Genomic DNA, 10615 nt, shown 5'->3' with positions numbered 1-10615 from the left:
TACCTGGTACGCTAACTTGGAACCTTCCTGAGTCCATTCTTGGAGGGACCTAATGGTTGCCTTCGTTAAGCAGTATTAGTACAATTCTGATATGGCTTCGGATAGGATGCAACTATAGAACATGTGCAAAAAAGAGCATGAATCCTTCAAGGAATATGCCCAGAGGTGGAGGGATCTGGCAGCTCAAGTAGCGCCCCCAATAACAGAGAAAGAGATTATCACAATGATAGTAGACACGTTACTGGTGTTCTACTATTAAAATGGTGGGTTACACACCTTCAAGTTTTACAGATTTTGTCTTCGCTGGCGAAAGGATCGAAGTGGGTCTGAAAAGAGGCAAATTTAATCATCCTGCTTTGATGAATGAGAAAACTGGGGAAAATGAAGAGGGTGAGGATGAGGGAGAAATCCATGCTGTGACTGCCATTCCTATACAACCAAGTTTCCCACCAACCCAACAGTGTCATTACTTAGCCAATAACAACCCTTCTCCTTACCTACCACCCAGTTATCCACAAAGGCCATCCCTAAATCAAACCACAAAACCCACCTTCCACACAACCAATGCTAAACACCACCTTTAGCACAAACCAAAACACCAACCAAGGAAGGAATTTTGCAGCAAAAAGCCTGTAGAATTCATCCCAATTCTGGTGTCCTATGCTAACTTGCTCCATTATCTACTTGATACTGCAATGGTAGCCATAACCCCTCCTAGGTTTCCTCAACCTCCATTTTTCCGAGGATACGACTCGAACGCAATGTGTGCTTATCATGGAGGAGCCCCAGGGCATTCCATTGAGCATTGTATGACCCTGAAGCGTAAGGTGCAAAGTCTAATTGATGTGGGTTGGCTGAAATTTGAGGAGAATCGCGTATGAGTCCTAACATTGACAAGTGACACCACACATGGGGCAATTTTGAAAGCTATTGTTAGGTGTCTCTAATGACTCATCAGGATTTCCAAGTTTATGCCATTATTGTAAACCACAGTTACAATGCAAAAATGGATGAATTTGACATCCTTGTCTCTCTCATCCTTTCATAAACACATCTTTGCTTATCCAACTTCCACCAGAATGCAAGTGTAAGCCATTGGTTTGTTTGCTCAAGCGACCTGCGCTCTTGAGTGTTGACTTCCAAGACCGTTCAATCAGAGATTACTTGTCTTGCACGTTGGTGGGGGTGCTATAAAACAACGAGTAAAGTTCAAAACAAATAAGTTTCAAAATAAAAATAAAAAAAAAGATCAAAAAGAAAGAAAAAAAAAAGCAGCACTTGATTGATTGTATTTTCAAGTAAAAATATAGACATTCATGTGACCTCATTTTATCATTCCTAGAGAAGTGAGTTATCAAGAATAGGAGTCATTTGACTTAATCCATCAGCTGAAAAAAATCCTTCAACTGTTTCTCGTCCTTGAAAGTCCTTTTTGAGAATCAATCACTTCTTTCATTCTTCCTTGCTACAAGGTTGTGAAAACAAGACAACGATTGATACCTCAAAGCCCTACACTGGGGCAATGAAAGGCACCATGCATAAACCTTAAGTGAACCTAGGGGTAGATTAGAAGTCCTCACCCAATAAGTTCCCTGCTACAAGGTCATGACGAAAGACAACGATTGGTACCTCAAAGCCTTATACTGGGGTAGTGAGGGGCATCGTGCATGAGCCTCAAGTGAACCTAGGAGCAGATTAGAAGTTCTCACCCAATAGGTTCCCAACTACAAGGTCATGATGAAAGATAACAATTGGTACCTCAAAGCCTTACACTGGGGCAATGAGGGGCACCGTGCATGAGCCTCGAGCGAACCTAGGTGTCATACCCTAATTTGGTCCGGGGACCTTGGCTTGATGACATGCAACTTTTGTTTGGTCCTTGTGAGGTGCTTGGCACCCATCATTAGGAAATTTGTGAAATTCCGGGACATGCCGGAAAACAAAAGAAAATATTGATGCACAATCCGTAAGGTTCCGTGACACACCGGAAATCAAATGGAAGCATCGTTGCACAATTAGTGAGGTTCCGTAACATTCCGTAAGTCAAAAAGGAGATGATTATGTAATCCACAAGGTTCCGTAACATTACGGAAAGAAAACAAGTATCGTTACGAAATTCGTAAGTTTCCGTAACTTTACGAAAAAAGAATCACCAAAAAAAGGCAGGGGGTGTACTTAGTAAAAATGGGGGTGCAAATAGCAACCAGGCCCACTTGGGCCCTCCAGAAGATTCCTCCAGAAGGCTGTTGCTTCTGGAGGAAGCAACCCTGCTCGCCTGGGCGAGCTGGGTGGCAAGCTTCTCCCCCAATTTTCTATAAATAGGGGGAGAAGTGAAGTGAAAAAGGGTTCAGCCCCTTAGGCACTTCTCTCTCTTTCGAATTTGCTTAGAAAATTGTTTCCGTGAAGAAAATCCAAGCCGAGGCGCTTCCGTAACGTTTCCGTGAGTGATTTCGCGAAGGTTTTCGACCATTCTTCGACGTTCTTCATTCGTTCTTCATCGTTCTTCGGTCTTCAACGGGTAAGTACCTTGAACCAAGCGTTTCGATTCATTCTATGTACCCGTGGTGGTCCACATTGTGTTTCGTGTATTTTCCTTCTCGATTTCATTTACTTTCCGTACCCCTTTTGACGTGCTTAAGCCATTTTATTTAAGTCATTTCTCGCTTAACCTAAAAATAAAATAAATTTCCATCGATCGTTTGAATTGTATTATCCGTTAACTTCGGTTAAAATGAATTCCGACTGTTCGGTCGTGCCGTAATCACGTTGGAAATAAAAAAAGAGGTAAAAAAATAATATAATAATAAAAAAAAATACCTTTTAGTAAAATAAAGCGAAAAATCAATTGGACGTTTTCTCTTTGGGATCTCTCATTCTTGATTGAATTGACTAATAACTAAAGTGAAACTAAGGCTAAAATCAACTCGCCTAGTCAAGCTCGTCCATAAAAATAGGTTTTTGAAGTTTATCATTTCAATTTCTTACTAAGTAAAATGGATCATTTTCAAGGTCCAACGCCTTAAAATGATCACCTTTTAAGTAAAAAAGAATCACTTGATAAGAAAGAACTACGTAGGTCTGATTTCCTCATCGCAATTGAGGAATACGTAGGAGCAAAGGGAAACACCCTTGTCGACCACAAAAAGAGAAAAAATATAAAAAGGGTATAAAGGATATAAAGACATAAAAAGGGAACGTAAAAATCAAAGTCATGTTTGCACATTCGATTAAAGGCTGCCGTCCCTTGGGACGGACGTGTGGGGTGCTAATACCTTCCCCGTGCGTAAATACAACTCCCGAGCCTTTCACTTAAAAGTTCGTAGATCGCGTCTTTTCCGGTTTTTCCGACGTTTTCCTCAAATAAACGTTGGTGGCGACTCCGCACGTATTCCTTTCGTGGAACACGCATCCCGCGAGTCACGCGTCGCCCTCCCACCGAAGGGTAGGTTGCGACAGTTGGCGACTCCACTGGGGACCTGTTTTTAGAGAGTTAGGCCATTTAATCTTGTGCAATGTTTTACCGTGACTTACTCCTTTGTTGGTTTCCCTTCATTATGTTCTTGTGTATATAAAATCTTTGTTGCTTTTAGTGCGTTTTAAAATGTATGCATGAGGTAAATATTTATTCATTTGATGCACACAAACACCAACACTATTTGCAACACTGTGAGTTAAAAAAGGGCCCTATACCCGGGTTCATAGGAACATAAGGAGTGGAGCTGAATCTGTGATCATGCTAGGTCTCCGACTTGCTTGATTACAGTGAACCCTCATCTAGAGTTTTCCTCTTTGAAAACATATTGTTGCTAGTAGTCCCTACTACTGCTGTATGTTCTTCGAAGGGGATAATACCTCTAGAAACCATCAAGAGAGATATGACTACCTTGGGGGTTATCGCTAAATGCCTAGTTAGCTCTCTCCCTTATAGGTCCCTTAAATAGGGGCATGGAGCAAACACGCTGTGTGCCATTTTTCACACTGCCATGCATAAGTATCATATACCCTTTTGCTTATGTTCAGTGAATATTTTCATACTATGTACATTCCTGCATTGCGCCTTTTGCATATGCATCGCATACGGGTTCTGTCTTGATCCCCTCTGTAAACAAACCAACGGAGGGTCCGTGTCACCTTCTTAAAAAAAAAACATACATTGGGGCACTTTGCTACCCGTAGATGTTGTATTTAAGAAGGAGACAATTCCTCGGGCCCCCGCATTCCTAAATTGCATCTGTGTCATATGCATTCCTTCATGCATTCCACCCATGAGATATCGGAGTTTTGATTTGCACCAGCTTTTTGTCTCACTTTAGTAAGCATGGGGACAAATCCAACTGGCAAGAGGTTTTACCAAGTCAAGGTTAAAGGCCTAGATACCACCAGCATCAAGGAATTAGGGCGGTTGATGGAACCTCTCCAAATGCAAGCCTTCCGCAAGACTTACGGAAAGATCTTAGAATTGACCCTAGCAGAGGTATCCATAGAAGCCATTGCATCACTCACCCAATACTACGACCAGCCTTTGAGATGCTTCACGTTCGGAGACTTCCAATTGGTACCAACCATTGAAGAATTTGAGGAAATTCTAGGATGTCCTCTCGGGGGAAGAAAACCATACCTTTCCTTCGGGTGTCTCCCCTCTTTGAGCAAAATTGCAACTGTGGTCAAGGATTCAGCAAGAGGTTTGGACCGCATAAAACAGACTCGAAACGGCATAGCGGGCCTACCACGGAAGTACCTAGAAGACAAGGCAAGGGATATGGCCAATCAAGGGGATTGGGTCCCGTTTATGGATGTGTTAGCTTTGCTAATTTTTGGGGTCGTCCTCTTTCCAAACGTAGATGGTTTGGTGGACCTAGCAGCAATCGACGCTTTCCTTGCATACCACCATAGCAAGGAAAGTCCGGTGGTAGCTGTCTTGGCAGATTTATTTGACACATTTAACCGAAGGTGCGAAAAGAGTAGCGCACGGATCATCTGTTGCTTGCCCGCCCTCTGTGTTTGGTTGGTTTCACACCTGTTCCAGCAAGACACGAGGCATCCATGTCCGCTCCAGAGCCATCGCTCGTGTACTGAAAAGAGAAGAATAGATTGGGACCAGCTTTTGGCTGGGATAGGAGGTAGAACAATCAATTGGTTCCCCCGATGGAAGGAAGGAAAGGAGGGAGTCCTTTTCTCATGTGGAGGGTACCCAAACATTCCGCTGATAGGAACGAGGGGTTGTATTAACTACAATCCCGTGCTCGCTATAAGACAACTAGGGTACCCCATGAGGGGAGCACCGATGGAAGAAAGCATGTCTCCTTTCCTTGTGAGGGATTTCGGCGCGCAAAATTTCAAAGCTATACAAAGAATCCATAAGGCATGGGAAACCCCGTTAAGGAAAGATCAAGAACTTAGGGGCATTCGTAATGTCATCATTGGTGGTTACCATGAATGGCTGAAAGTTCATATACGAGGTTTAGATTGGCTCGCCAAGTTAAAAGTCATCAGCGAAGAGAGTTTTGAAGCACCGGAAGAGGACGAAGAAGTCCAAGCTCTCAAAAGCGAGTTAGGAAAGGCGAAACTTGCCAAGGAGAAGTTCAAGTTGGCCGCTACACACATCCGGAAGGAGTGTGCCGGATTACAGGAAGAGAATGCAACTACCGCAAGAGCCCTTGAACAAGAGGCCAAGAAGGCTCGCAAGGAAGAGTATGGCCGTAACAAATTTCGCGGGGCTCTATGGGGTAGCAACAATGAACTCAAGCTGCGAAGGGAAGAGAAGGACCAGTCGCGAGCACATAGCATGGTCTTGAAAGAGGAGTTAGTTGCCTGTTCAAGGTCCAAAAGGAGCTTGTCTCAGCGTTTATGCGAGACGGAGATCAACATGCTAGCTATCATCGCCAAGTACCAAGAAGAGTTAGGTCTAGCCACGGCCCACGAGCATAGGGTCGCGGACGAGTATGCCCAAGTATACGCGGAAAAAGAGGCTAGAGGAAGGGTGATCGACTCTTTACACCAAGAGGCAACCATGTGGATGGATCGGTTTGCTCTTACCTTGAACGGGAATCAAGAACTTCCCCGATTGTTAGCCAAGGCCAAGGCAATGGCGGACACCTACCCCGCCCCCGAAGAAATTCATGGGCTTCTCGGCTATTGTCAGCATATGATAGACTTAATGGCCCACATAATTAGAAATCGCTAGAAAACTTGTATGGTCTCTCAGACCTTGACTAGATACGACTTTCTGAAATAAAATGAGTTGGTCCCATGTTTCTACTCCAAAAAGCTTGTGCGAATCAAATCACTCCTGCATTTTATCTCTAGCATGCATTTTTTCTTTCTTTACCCACTCCTCACGTTTGGTTTTTTAGGGAAAAACACCATAACTAAACGCGCCACAAGGCATCCCTATCGCACCAGATCCAAATCTAGAACGATGGGTGATCAAGAGGAGACACAGGAACAGATGAAAGCCGACATGTCGACTCTGAAAGAACAAATGGCTTCCATGATGGAAGCCATTGTTAGGAATGAGGCAGCTCATGGAGAAAAACGTGGCCACCGCTGCCGCTGTCAGTTCGGCTGCCGAAGCAGACCCAACTCTCTTGGCAACCGCGCACCATCCTCCCTCAAACATAGTAGGACGAGGAAGGGACACACTGAGGCACGATGGCAACCCTCATCTGGGATACAACCGAGCGGCTTACCCTTATGGATTGCCGCCCAACTACTCACCACCCGTCCTGCAAGACGATGCGGGCCATATTGCTTCTCCCGTCCTTGAAAGAGAGCCTCCTCAACAGCCCGACGAGGTCCACAAAGACCCTCAAGACTATGCTCGAAGGGATGTCGAGTTCTATCCCCCGATCCCCGAAGGGCCGGCACCCAGCACGTTGCCTCAGCTCAACATCACGACACAACCAATAGTTTTGTCCACGGAAGGATCGCCCCCGGCAACTGAAGAAAGGAGGAAGCTCGATCTCCTCGAGGAGAGATTGAGAGTCGTGGAAGGATTTGGGGACTATCCGTTCGTAGACATGACGGATCTTTGCTTAGTACCCGATGTTGTTACCCCCCCAAGTTCAAAGTACCGGACTTCGACAAGTATAAAGGGACGACTTGTCCCAAAAACCATCTCAAGATGTACTGTCGCAAGATGGGCGCACACTCTAAGGATGAGAAGCTATTAATACACTTTTTTCAAGATACCTTGGCCGGAGCCGCGGTAGTTTGGTACACTAATTTGGAAGCTTCCCGTATCCGTACTTGGAAGGATCTGATTACTGCCTTTCTAAGGCAATACCAGTATAATTCCGATATGGCTCCCGATCGCACTCAGCTGCAGAATATGTTCAAGAAAGAGGGAGAAACCTTTAAAGAATACGCACAGCGGTGGAGAGACCTGGCGGCACAAGTGGCTCCTCCCATGGTTGAGAGAGAGATGATCACCATGATGGTAGACACTCTGCCAGTGTTCTACTATGAGAAGCTAGTAGGTTACATGCCGTCCAGCTTCGCGGACCTAGTGTTCACCGGGGAAAGAATCGAGGTAGGGTTGAAAAGAGGAAAGTTCGATTACGTTTCCTCCACGAGTGCGAATGCCAAAAGAATCGGGACAACGGGGGCAAAAAGGAAGGAAGGAGATGCCCATGCCGTCTCTTCAATGCCCGCGTGGGTCAAACCCCCGCAGACACCTCATGGTACCCATCAGTATGCGCAACATCACCCGAGCTTCTTGGCTCATACCAGGAACGCCTCTAGTTCAACACCTGTGCAGCCTAAGGCACCCACCCAGAGGGAAGCTCCCCAAGTTCCAACTCCGAACACAACTCGCCCGGCCAGTAATTCCAATGCAACAAGGAACTTCCCTCCGAGGCCATTTCAAGAATTCACCCCACTCCCAATGACGTACGAAGACCTCTTGTCGTCCCTCATCGCCAACCATTTGGCCGTGGCAACTCCCGGAAAGGTCCTCCAACCCCCTTTCCCAAAGTGGTATGACCCTAACGCAACTTGCAAGTACCATGGGGGTGTCCCGGGGCATTCCATTGAAAAATGCTTGGCCCTTAAATACAAGGTCCAACATTTGATAGATGCTGGATGGCTGACTTTCCAAGAGGATCGGCCCAATGTGAGAACCAACCCGCTCGCCAATCATGGAGGGGGAGCGGTTAACGCCGTTGAGTCCGATAGGCCGCGCAGGTCTAAACCTTTAAAGGATGTGGCAACCCCTAGGAGGTTTATCTTTGAGGCCCTACAAAAGGGAGGTGTGATTCCTCATAGTGGGCGTAAGGAGGATTCCTGTTTACTGCATTCCGGCTAGCTGCATGACATGGAAACGTGTTTGGGAGTAGAGGAATTGTTACAGCGAATGATAGATCAAGGTCGACTGGAAGTTAGCAGTGAAGGAAGAGAGGAGCAGCATATATGCATGCAGTCCACGGATGGGAGCAGTGTTGCGAAGCCCAAACCCTTGGTGATATACTTCACCAAGGGCACAGCTTCGCAAAAGCCCGGACACCCCTTAACAGCTAAACCTGTTCCTTTCCCATACCAAAATAGCCACGCAGTCCCATGGAGATATACACCTCCGAGGGGGAAGGAAGAAGAAGCCACCGACGTCAACTCGTTGTCGGCTAAGGTAACGAATATCACGGGACTGAGTGGTGTGACCCGTAGCGGTTGTGTGTTTGCGCCTCCGGACCTACCAGTCCAACCCGCAAACGTCAAGGGGAAAGGAAAAGTGGTGGAGGAACAAGATGGTGAAGCACCCCACGCTTCGAATAAAGATATTCCGGCGAAAGGTCTTCCGGAGAAAAAGGATGGTAAAAAGGAGGTGTCGCTAGAGGAAGCCAGTGAGTTCCTCCGTATAATTCAGCAGAGCAAATTCAAGGTTATCGAACAGCTCAACAAAACTCCGGCCAGGGTCTCGCTGTTGGAGTTACTCATGAGCTCCGAGCCTCATCGGGCTCTGCTAGTAAAAGTTCTGAACGAGGCCCATGTGGCCCAAGACATCTCGGTAGAAGGTTTCGGAGGGCTGGTCAATAATATCACTGCCAACAACTATCTCGCCTTCGCCGAAGAAGAAATCCCCGCCGAGGGGAGAGGGCATAATAAAGCTTTGCACGTATCAGTCAAGTGTATGGACCATATCGTAGCCAAAGTGCTCATCGATAATTGTTCCAGTTTAAACGTGATGCCTAAGAGCACTTTGGAGAAATTACCATTCAATGCCTCCCACTTAAAGTCGAGTTCAATGGTGGTTCGTGCCTTCGACGGCACCCGCTGAGAGGTTAGGGGAGAGATCGATCTCCCAGTACAGATAGGCCCTCACACCTATCAAGTTACTTTCCAAATAATGGATATTAACCCCCCCTACAGCTGTCTGTTGGGGCGTCCGTGGATCCACTCAGTGGGAGTTGTTCCCTCTACACTCCACCAAAAGTTGAAATTCGTAGTGGAAGGGCATCTGGTCATCGTATCAGGCGAGGAAGACATCTTGGTGAGCTGCCCATCCTCTATGCCTTATGTGGAAGCCGCAGAGGAGTCATTAGAAACCGCTTTCCAGTCTTTTGAGGTGGTAAGCATTTCCTCCGTGGACTCCTTCTCTGGGCAGCCTTGCCTGTCCGATGCAGTAGTAACGATGGCCTGAGTTATGTTGGGGAACGGTTACGAACCCGGAATGGGTTTAGGCAAAGACAACGGCGGCATAACTAGCCTGATAAATGCCAAAGGAAATCGTGGGAAGTATGGTTTAGGCTATAAGCCCACTCGGGCAGATATAAAGAGAAGCATCGCGGGAAGGAAGAGCGGTGGTCAAAGCTCGCGGCTGAGACAAGAAAGTGAAGGAAGCCCGCCCTGCCACATAAGTAGAAGCTTTATAAGCACGGGTCTGGGAGACGAAGGTCAAGTGGTCGCGATATACGAAGATGATGTTCCGAGTACATTGGATTTGGTACGACCATGCCCTCCTGATTTCCGGCTGGGAAATTGGCGAGTGGAGGAACGCCCCGACATTTACACAGCTAGCTTAATGTAAACCTTTATGGTTTTAAAAGCTCTATAGTTGGGCCTAGGCTTTAGAGTTTTTCTTTTGGTTAAGGCTTTGTGTATTTTGTTTTTTAAATTTATAATACAAGGATCTTTCTTCATCGTTCCTACGCCTCTACCCATTCTCATCCATTTGCATGTTTACTTCTTATTTCTGAAACGACAAATCCGATGACGAGTCCCCCGAAGGTACTAATACCTGGGACCCGCCTATCAACTCGAGCAAGAAACGAATCAAACGGAAGATGAAGGGAACGAGGATGTGGGACTTCCCCCAGAATTAGAAAGGATGGTCGCCCATGAGGACCAAGAAATGGGGCCTCATCAAGAAGAAACAGAACTAGTAGACTTGGGAATTGCAGTGGAAAAAGGGAAGTAAAGATAGGCACAGGTATTACCGCCCCTATCCGTGAAGAATTAATAATCCTGCTAAGAGACTACCAAGACATCTTTGCTTGGTCATACCAAGATATGCCCGGTTTGAGTTCTGACATTGTACAGCACCGATTACCTCTAAATCCCGAGTGTTCCCCGGTAAAGCAGAACTGAGAAGGATGAAGCCCGAAACATCCTGAAGATAAAA

This window comes from Glycine soja, chromosome 5, assembly GCF_004193775.1.
Source record: "Glycine soja cultivar W05 chromosome 5, ASM419377v2, whole genome shotgun sequence".
Classification (NCBI taxonomy): domain Eukaryota; kingdom Viridiplantae; phylum Streptophyta; class Magnoliopsida; order Fabales; family Fabaceae; genus Glycine; species Glycine soja.
The sequence above is the reverse complement of the archived record's forward strand: the minus strand, read 5'-3'. Positions refer to the sequence as shown.